The sequence below is a fragment of the Anoplopoma fimbria genome, chromosome 15 (genome assembly GCF_027596085.1).
Source record: "Anoplopoma fimbria isolate UVic2021 breed Golden Eagle Sablefish chromosome 15, Afim_UVic_2022, whole genome shotgun sequence".
Taxonomy (NCBI): domain Eukaryota; kingdom Metazoa; phylum Chordata; class Actinopteri; order Perciformes; family Anoplopomatidae; genus Anoplopoma; species Anoplopoma fimbria.
The window spans coordinates 9,992,839-10,001,877 of record NC_072463.1 but is presented as its reverse complement, the minus strand read 5'-3'; positions in this window follow the sequence as shown (position 1 = coordinate 10,001,877).

Sequence of the window (9,039 nt, the reverse complement as noted above, 5' to 3'; positions counted from 1 at the left end):
CGCCTTTCATGGCACTCAAGGTCACCTTACAGCATATTAAACAGATTAATAAAAACATTGCGATAATAAAACAACAGTAGCACATCTGTACATTCAGCACCAGAGCATAGCTGGGGAATAAGTAAAAAAAGATATACATATACATACATATATACATATATATATATACATAGACACATATTCGAAAGAAAGAATGAGAAAAGAGGCAGCTGGAGTAGTTAGAGTGAATATGCTAGTTTGAAAATATGGGTTTTAAGAGCAGATTTGAATTCTGTAGTGGAGTGTAGTATACGGATGTGAGGGGGAATTGAGTTCCAGAGTTTGGGTGCAGCATAGGAGAAGGCCCTGGCACCCATTGTGCTGAGGTTGACGGTTGGTAGAACCAGTAGGCCTGCAGATAAAGACGGCAGGGCGCGGGAAGGGGTGTAGGTCTGGAGGAGGTCTGTGAGGTAAGTGGGGGCTAAAATGTGAAGAGCTTTGAATGTTAACAATAAGATTTTAAAGTTAATCCTTTGTGACGCAGGGAGCCAGAGAAGTTGAATCAACATGGGAGTGATGTGGTCAGTAGACTTTACGCGTGTGATAATCCGTGCAGCAGAGTTCTGGATGAGTTGTAGTCGCTGAGTAAGTTTGTTTGGAATCCCTGCCAGGATCCCATTGCAGTAGTCAATGCGTGATGTGACTAATGCATTGACTAGAATCTCTGTTGAGTGTTGTGTTAGAGCTGGGCACATCTGGAGATGATACGCAGATGGAAAAAGGCAGTACGGGAGATGTTGTTTATGTGACTGGAGAAAGAAAGAGTCTCGTCCAGGATGACACCAAGGCTTACAGCAATGGGGAGTGAACAGATATCATTTTTTCAAGTGTGGATTTGGTTCCAGTGAGGAGAAGCTCAGTTTTACTGCTTTTCAGTTTGAGGTGGTTAGTTGTCATCCATGTCTGTAGATCATTGAGACAGGTATTGAAGGTATTGAAGGGGAGAGTAGAAGTGGGCTTTGAGGACACACACAGCTGTGTATCGTCTGCGTAACAATGGAATTGAATACCATAGTGCCGGAAGATGTTGCCAAGAGGGATGAGACACCCACCCACAACCCTATAGAGACTGTGTCTGCCCCACGGCCACTTCAATTATTTAAAGTCAACAGAAGAGGAGTTATACAAAATAACCTAATAAAAGTTAAGGCAACCAATGCAACAGTGCATCAAAACAGGACAGTTAAATGTGGACTCTTAAATATCAGATCTCTGTCATCTACGGCTGTACTCTGATTTAATATCAGATAATCATATTGATTTATTTTGTCTTACTGAAACCTGGCTGTGTCATGAAGAGTACATTAGCCTAAATGAATCAACTCCTCCAAGTCATATTAATACTCATATTCCTCGAGGCACAGGCCGAGGAGGTGGAGCAGCAGCCATCTTTGACTCAAGCCTATTAATAAACCCTAAACCTAAATTAAATTATAACTCATTTGAAAGCCTTGTTCTTAGTCTTTCAAACCCGACCTGGAAAGCATTACAGACAACTCTATTTGTTATAGTGTACCGTGCACCAGGTCCGTATTCTGAATTCCTATCTGAATTCTCAGAGTTTTTTATCAAGTTTAGTCCTCAAAACAGATAAAGTTATTATTGTAGGGGATTTTAATATTCATGTGGATGTGGATAATGATAGCCTTAGTACTGTGTTTATTTCATTATTAGATTCTATTGGTTTCTGTCAGTGTGTACAGAAACCGACTCACTGTTTTAACCATACCCTCGACCTTGTTCTGGTATATGGTATTGAAATAGAAAATGTAATTGTCTCTCAACAGAACTCTCTTTTATCGGACCATTATCTAATAACTTTTGAATTTTTACGACCAGAGTGTACGCCATTAGGCAAAAGTTTCTACACTAGATGTCTATCTGATAATGCTGTAGCTAAATTTAAAGAAGCGATTTCTTCAGGGTTTTATTCAGTACCATTGCTCAATATAACAGAGGACTCCTACGCTAACTTTAGTCCGTCTCAGATTGACCATCTAGTCGATAGTGCTGCATGCTCACTGCGAATGACACTAGACTCTATAGCTCCTCTAAAAAAGAAGATAATAAAAGAAAGGAGGTTTGCTCCATGATATAACCCTCAAACCCGCAAATTAAAGCAAATATTTCGAAAACTTGAAAGGATATGGCGTTCCACCAATGTGGAAGAAGCGCGGTTAGTCTGGCGAGACAGTCTTAAAATATATAAGAAGGCACTCCGTAATGCTAGAGCAGCCTATTATTCAGCATTAATCGAGAAAAATAAGAACAACCCCAGGGTTCTCTTCAGCACTGTAGCCAGGCTGACAGAGAGTCACAGCTCTGTTGAGCCGTGTATTCCTATAAACCTCAGTAGTAGTGACTTCATGAACTTCTTTAATGATAAGATTCTAACTATTAGAGACAAAATTCATAATCTACTGCCCTCAACCAGTATCGATCGATCCACAGCTGTAGAACCTGGAATATATTTAGATGGCTTTTCACCCATCGACCTTAAACAATTGACTTTAACTATCTCTAAGTCTAAACCTTCCACCTGTCTCTTAGACCCGATTCCGACTAGGCTGCTTAAAGAAGTTTTACCTTTAATTAGCAATTCTTTATTAGAAATGATCAATCTGTCTTTACTAACGGGCCATGTACCAGTTTCAGTTCGGGGGGCAGACAATCTCACCACTTTTAAGAGTAGGCTTAAGACCTTCCTTTTTGATAGCGCTTATAGTTAGGGCTGGCTCAGGTTCGCCTTGGTCCAGCCCCTAGATATGCAGCTATATGCCTAGACAGCCGGGGGACTACCTAGGATGCACTGAGCTCCTCTCTCCTCTTCTCTCACTCCTTCTTTATTTATTAATCTCCTATTTATGCACATTACTGATTTTGCTTCTTCCCCGGAGTCGTTGTGCTTTCTCGCCTCGCAGGTTCCCAGGAATCGGGGTTATATTTGGACTGTCATCGTGCCACCTGCTGAGGCCCTGCTGACACCCACTACTACAGTACTACCACTATCATTATAAGTCACATTACTATTATTATTCCCTGTACTATTACGCTTATTGACTTTGCTTCTACCCTGGAGTCTTTGTGCTTTCTCGCTTCGCAGGCTTCTATAAATCGTGGCTGTACCTGGACTGTGGTTGTGCATCCTGCTACGGCCCTGCTGACACCGACTGCTACCACCCTTATTATTACTAGTCACATTACTATTACTATTACCTGTACCATTACGCATATTAGCTTTACTTCCACCCTGAAGCCCTTTTTGCTTTCTCGCTTTGCAGGTTTCCATGAATCGTTGTGGTACCTGGACCGTAGTCGTGCCTCCTGCTGTGAGCCGACGGACACCCACTGCTACTTCGATTATTATTATTAATCACATTACTATCCCTATTTCATAATTATAATTCTACTAAAATAATTGCTGCTGTTATTATACGTAGCCTTATTATATGAATCATTTATGTCATATACATTGAATGTGTTGTATCTCTGTTATGCTGTTCATTCTGTACACATGACATCTATTGCATTCTGTCCATCCTGGGAGAAGGATCCCTCCTCTGTCGTTCTCCCATAGGTTTCTTCCTTTTTTCTCCCTGTTAAAGGTTTTTTTTAGGGGAGTTTTTCCTGTGCCGATGTGAGGGTTCCGGGACAGAGGATGTCGCATGTTTACAGATTGTAAAGCCCTCTGAGGCAAATTTGTAATTTGTGATTCTGGGCTATACAAAATAAACTGAATTGAATTGAATTGAAAACAGGAGTGGCCCCAACACTGAGCCCTGTGGAACTCTGTGATGGACTGTGGAGCTTTCTGACTTGTATTTCTGGATCTGTACAAAATGTGTCCTGTCTGCAAGGTAGGAGGAAAACCACTGATGCACAATGCCCCCAACTCCAATGCTAGCCAGACGGTCCATGACGAGTTGATGGGATATAGTGTCAAAGGCTGCGGTGAGGTCCAGGAGGATGAGGTTGGAGAGTAGACCGGAATCAGCTGCAAGGAGGAGGTCAATGGTGATCTTTACCAGGGCTGTTTCTGTGCTGTGTTTAGGGTGGAGGAGATGGGTTTTCCGGGGTGTGTGCATGGGATGTAAACAGTCAATCACGTGCAGCAAACTGTAAAGCGTGCTGCAAACTAGCATTCGGCTACCTAGTAAGTTAGGGTGTAGTCCGTCATTCTTAAAAAGGGAGAAACGGTCCCAAAACAGATTAAAATTGTCAATGAAGCCTATATTGTGAGCTCTGCAGGCAGACTGGAGCCAGGTGTGGAGGCTGAGGATTCTGCTACAACGGTCTACTTCACGGGACAGTATGGGAATGGGACCGGAGACAATGACAGACTTAAGAGCAGGCTTTCCATTGTTACGTAAAAGGCTAAAAAGGTCACTAAAATGCTTTTTGGTCAGCTCAGACTGCTTACGAGCTGCATCATTTGACCCCATGTGAACTACCAGTCGGTTGGTGGAGGATGGGAGTGAGCGCACAACCCCAGGAGTTTATCGAGGAGGACTGGGACCATGGCTCTGGGGAAGCAGCCTGTAGTTGCGTTAAAGAAACAGATATTCCTAATTATGGAATCCCCAACTATTAATGTGGTAGGGTAGAAGAGGGGACGAGGAGATGATGGCTGTGTGTTCTCACGGCAGGATGTAAGAACAGCTTCCACACTGTGTGTCCGAGCAGGCGAGTGTTGTGACGAGGCAGCAACACCAGAGCTGAGTAAAGGGGAAGGGAGACCTCCAGAGCATCTGAGCACAGCCTCTTTCAGGATCCTTCGACGAGAAATTGTTATCAGTGCTCGGGACGAGGGCTGTCAGAGCTGTGTCTTGGATGGCTGCGCTGAGAGAGGCAATCCGCCTGGACGGCCCAGAAGCCAAGTCCATGTAGCTGGTTAAAATAGTCTTTTTTCTTAGTAGCCGGAACAGTATGTCAAGTTTAATCTGATAGCAAGGGAGGCAGGAATGCCTCTTAAAATGGTAACAGAGTTGTAAAACTGCTAAGATGAATTCCGATCAATGGGTTAACAAACTTTAAAAAATATATTACTTAAGAACAATTGTTGGCGCTAAAAATGGGCCGTGGCTGCCGGCATGGTACGGTACGCAAGTATAGGGTACTTGTCTGTCCATTTCAATCACATTACCTTTGTAGAGTAAAGTGGTTTCAATAACCAAAGATAAAGTTCTTTTTTTAGAAGATGAGAAAATGGTTTTAACATCACTTAACACCTGAATAAAATAAATATAAAGCTGCAAGGCAAGGACACTTCAGTTAAAATATTTTTTCCTAAATGAAGTACTTTATTTTAAGATAACATTTTGCAAAGGCTCCCTGTTATGTATTTTTTATACGAGCCCTTTTCTTACTAGAAATAAAGGAGAACATATATTTATTATTAGAGTTTGTATTATGTGTAATCCATCCAGTTAAATTTTAAATCCGACAGTAAATATTGTTGAGATATTTGTAGCATATCCCTCCGAAAGATGGTCTGACACCTGACTGCTGACTTGAAATGTATTGATAAAATTCCAAACCAACCTAAGAGTTGTGTAAAAAGACAAAAAACATTAATTATATGTGAGCTTTTCCCCTCATTAGCATTACTGTAGCATACACACATGGAACCAACACACGTTAATTCACTTAAACAGGCCCTATTATGCTCATTTCCGGGTGCATATTTTTTTCAAGTTACAGTAACATCATGTTTAATGCTCATAATCCTCCTTGTTTTTCTCATCCTGGCTGTCCTGCAGCACCTCTTCTCACCCTCTCTCTGAAACGCTCCGTTGTAGCGCTTGCTCCTCCCTCCAGAAAGCAAAGTTTGCCCTGATTGGTCAACTAGCCCGCTCTGTTGTGACTGGTCAACGTTCCGCAGGCGTCGGAAATGTCCTGCCCCTTACAAACAGAATTCAGCCCCGTCTTTCAGAGCGGTTCAAAACACTGTTGAAACTGTCCTCGGCGAAATGCAGCACAACATTAAGTTTTCGTTGTACTGCTCTGGCAAAGTGTTAAAAATTAAACGTAGCCACTTTTTCTTCATTTCATCTGCCTTCGGGAAGTCCAAACAAAGGACATTTCCCCTCGCAGAGCAGAGCGCAGTGTACTACTTCGCCAGCCGCCTGGCCTGGCCTGGATGCGACGATCTAATCTGGTGGTCACCTCAATAAATCCGTCCAGAGAAGTGGGTAACTCAAAAGAGAATAGTTCGTTTTAGACGTAATCTGCTAGGCCGAGCAAATACGCGTCACACTGAGCGGCCATGTTCCACGGGCTCAATCGTGCCTTGGTCCGGAAATCAATGGCATAGTCCGTGACAGGTTGATTCCCTTGCTGAAGCCCCAGTAGTCCGCCGGCAGCGTCCGGTCCAAAGGAAACCACCCCAAAGACCTTGCGTAGCTCGTCGGAGAAGGTCCGGAAGGAAGCACAGGCAGGAGTCCAGCGATCCCATTCCGGCGTTCCCCACAGGCGATCTCTCCCCGTCAGGTGGTTGATGGTGAACACCACTCTTGCGTCCTCTGAAGCGAAGGTGTGGGGCTGCAACGCAAACAGGATGGAACAGTTCGTCAAGAATGCGTTGCAACCCTCAGGATCCCCAGCATAACGTTCCGGCTCCCCAACCCGGGGTTCCGAGACGGGCGTTGAAGAAGCTGGTTCGAGCCCAGAGTGACCAGGAGCAGGTGGCGGCGGTGGCGGCGGTGGCGGCGGTGGCGGCGGTGGCGGCGGCGGCACCGCGATCTTCTGGGTAATGGCTGCCGTGAGTTGCTGTACCTGGTTAATCAAGGCGGCCATAATCTGGTCCTGGTTCGCCAGAGTGTGGCGAACCTCGGCTGTGTTGGCGACGAACTGGGTCTTGTGTCGCTGAATCGCCTCTTCGATCGACACAAACCGAGCTAGTGATGAGGTGTCGTGCGCTGGGTCCGTGTTCTGGCCAGATCGTACTGTAACGGATGTGGTAAGGACCCAAATGCAGTACGACGGACGACGGACACAGGGAGTAGTAGGAAGAAGCTTTATTCCAGACAGTACACACAACAGGAAACAAGTCTCGGATCGACTCACGTAGAGAAATCCAATCGGCGGAATGCCAAGCCGTCAGGGGAGCAGGCAGACAGAAACCAGAGGAAGCAGGGGCTAATCTCATGGTCAGGGACAGAAGTTATGGCGGTTTACCTCAAAGCTTTCTCTTCACCCTGTCTGGTAAAACTTCCTCATTATTGTCTACATTTGACGAGTCCCCCTTCACTCTCCAGTTTTCTCTCACTTGTAGACAAAACACAATATATGGAATTCCTTTACTGGGCAGCAAATCCACTGTGTTGGGGCAGAGCACCATCGCCTCAGACCTCAGGGCCAGGTTCTCAGACTGTTCTGCATTCAGATGCAAGTGCAGCTTGAGGTCACAACCTCAGAGATCTTTTTTGCCATCATTAATGATTTTGTGCTGCATTTCGCCGAGGACAGTTTCAACAGTGTCTTGAACCGCTCTGAAAGACGGGGCTGAATTCTGTTTGTAAGGGGCAGGACATTTCCGACGCCTGCGGAACGTTGACCAGTCACAATTGTTGATATCTAGTATCAATCACATTATTGATATCTAGTATCAATAATTTAAATTTCATACCTGCTAATAACCACATAATAACATGCTCTTCCCAGATCCCAACAGGGCTGAGGTCTCTTACAAGTCTCTCTTGACGCTTCCACTTTGCCTCCTTAATGCCAGCTTTGTGACTTGTTCTGGCGATTTTTAATCACATTAGCATAGCCTTGTCGGCAGATGATCAACACTAAGAATGTCCACGTGCATTGAATGGGAAGTCTTGCAGTCAGCCAGGAAGACTTTGCCAGAAAGATGAGTCAGCATAGATTTTCTGGGTACACAATATATGGAATTCCTTTACTGGGCAGCAAATCCACTGTGTTGGGGCAGAGCACCATCGCCTCAGACCTCAGGGCCAGGTTCTCAGACTGTTCTGCATTCAGATGCAAGTGCAGCTTGAGGTCACAACCTCAGAGATCTTTTTTGCCATCATAAATGATTTTGTGTTTTCATTTAGACGTTATGGTGATTAAATCAACCAGTTTACATTGCTTTAAAACTGATTCAAACACATTTCTTATTAGATGCATGACCACATGGATAAATGCTTAGCTTGGCAATACATTTGGCTGAACGTAGCAGCAGAGTAAATTGACCCTTTGCTAGGCCCTTTGCCCCCCATTGCTACACATCAAGCTGTCAGAGCTACCAGAGCCCACACTGTCACTAACTGCACTTACAGAATAATAATACCCATTTGTTTGAACAACAAAATTTCATTTCAGAGAGAAGCAGACAGAAGGGTTTACAATATGTTGTAGAGTGAGGTACTCAAGCCCACAGTGCTAAGTTTACCAGCATCAGTTTCATGGGGGAGATTGTGTTGAAGGCTGAGCTGAAATCAACCAACAAAATTCTGCTGTAGGTTTTGTTATTTTCCAGATGAGTGATGGCTGAGTGGAGAGATGTGGACACAGCATCCTCTGTGGATCTGTTGGTTCTGTATAGAAACTGGTGAGGGTCCAGACTGGCTGGGATGTTGTTTTTATGTGCTGGAGAACCAGTTTCTCGAAGCACTTCATCAGAATGGGCCACAGAGCGATACTCATTTAGACTTGACCCTGCAGACTTTTTAGGGACAGGAACAAAGGTGGCTGTCTTGAAGCAGGTGGGACCACTCTTCTCTGACAGTGGTATGTTGAAAATATCAGTGATGACATCAGTTAGCTGGTTGGTACATGTTCTTAGTACACGACCAGAGATGTTATCAGGTCCAGCAGCTTTACTCATATTCACTCTCATCAGGGTTTTTCTCACATCCTCTGTGGACACTGACAGTTGCCGGTCCTCTGGAGGCGGGGCAGATCTAACAGCTGACTCTTCGTTTAGGAGATCAAAGCAAGTATAAAAGTCGTTCAGCTCATTTGCCAACGCAAGTAAAGTCGGTACCTTTG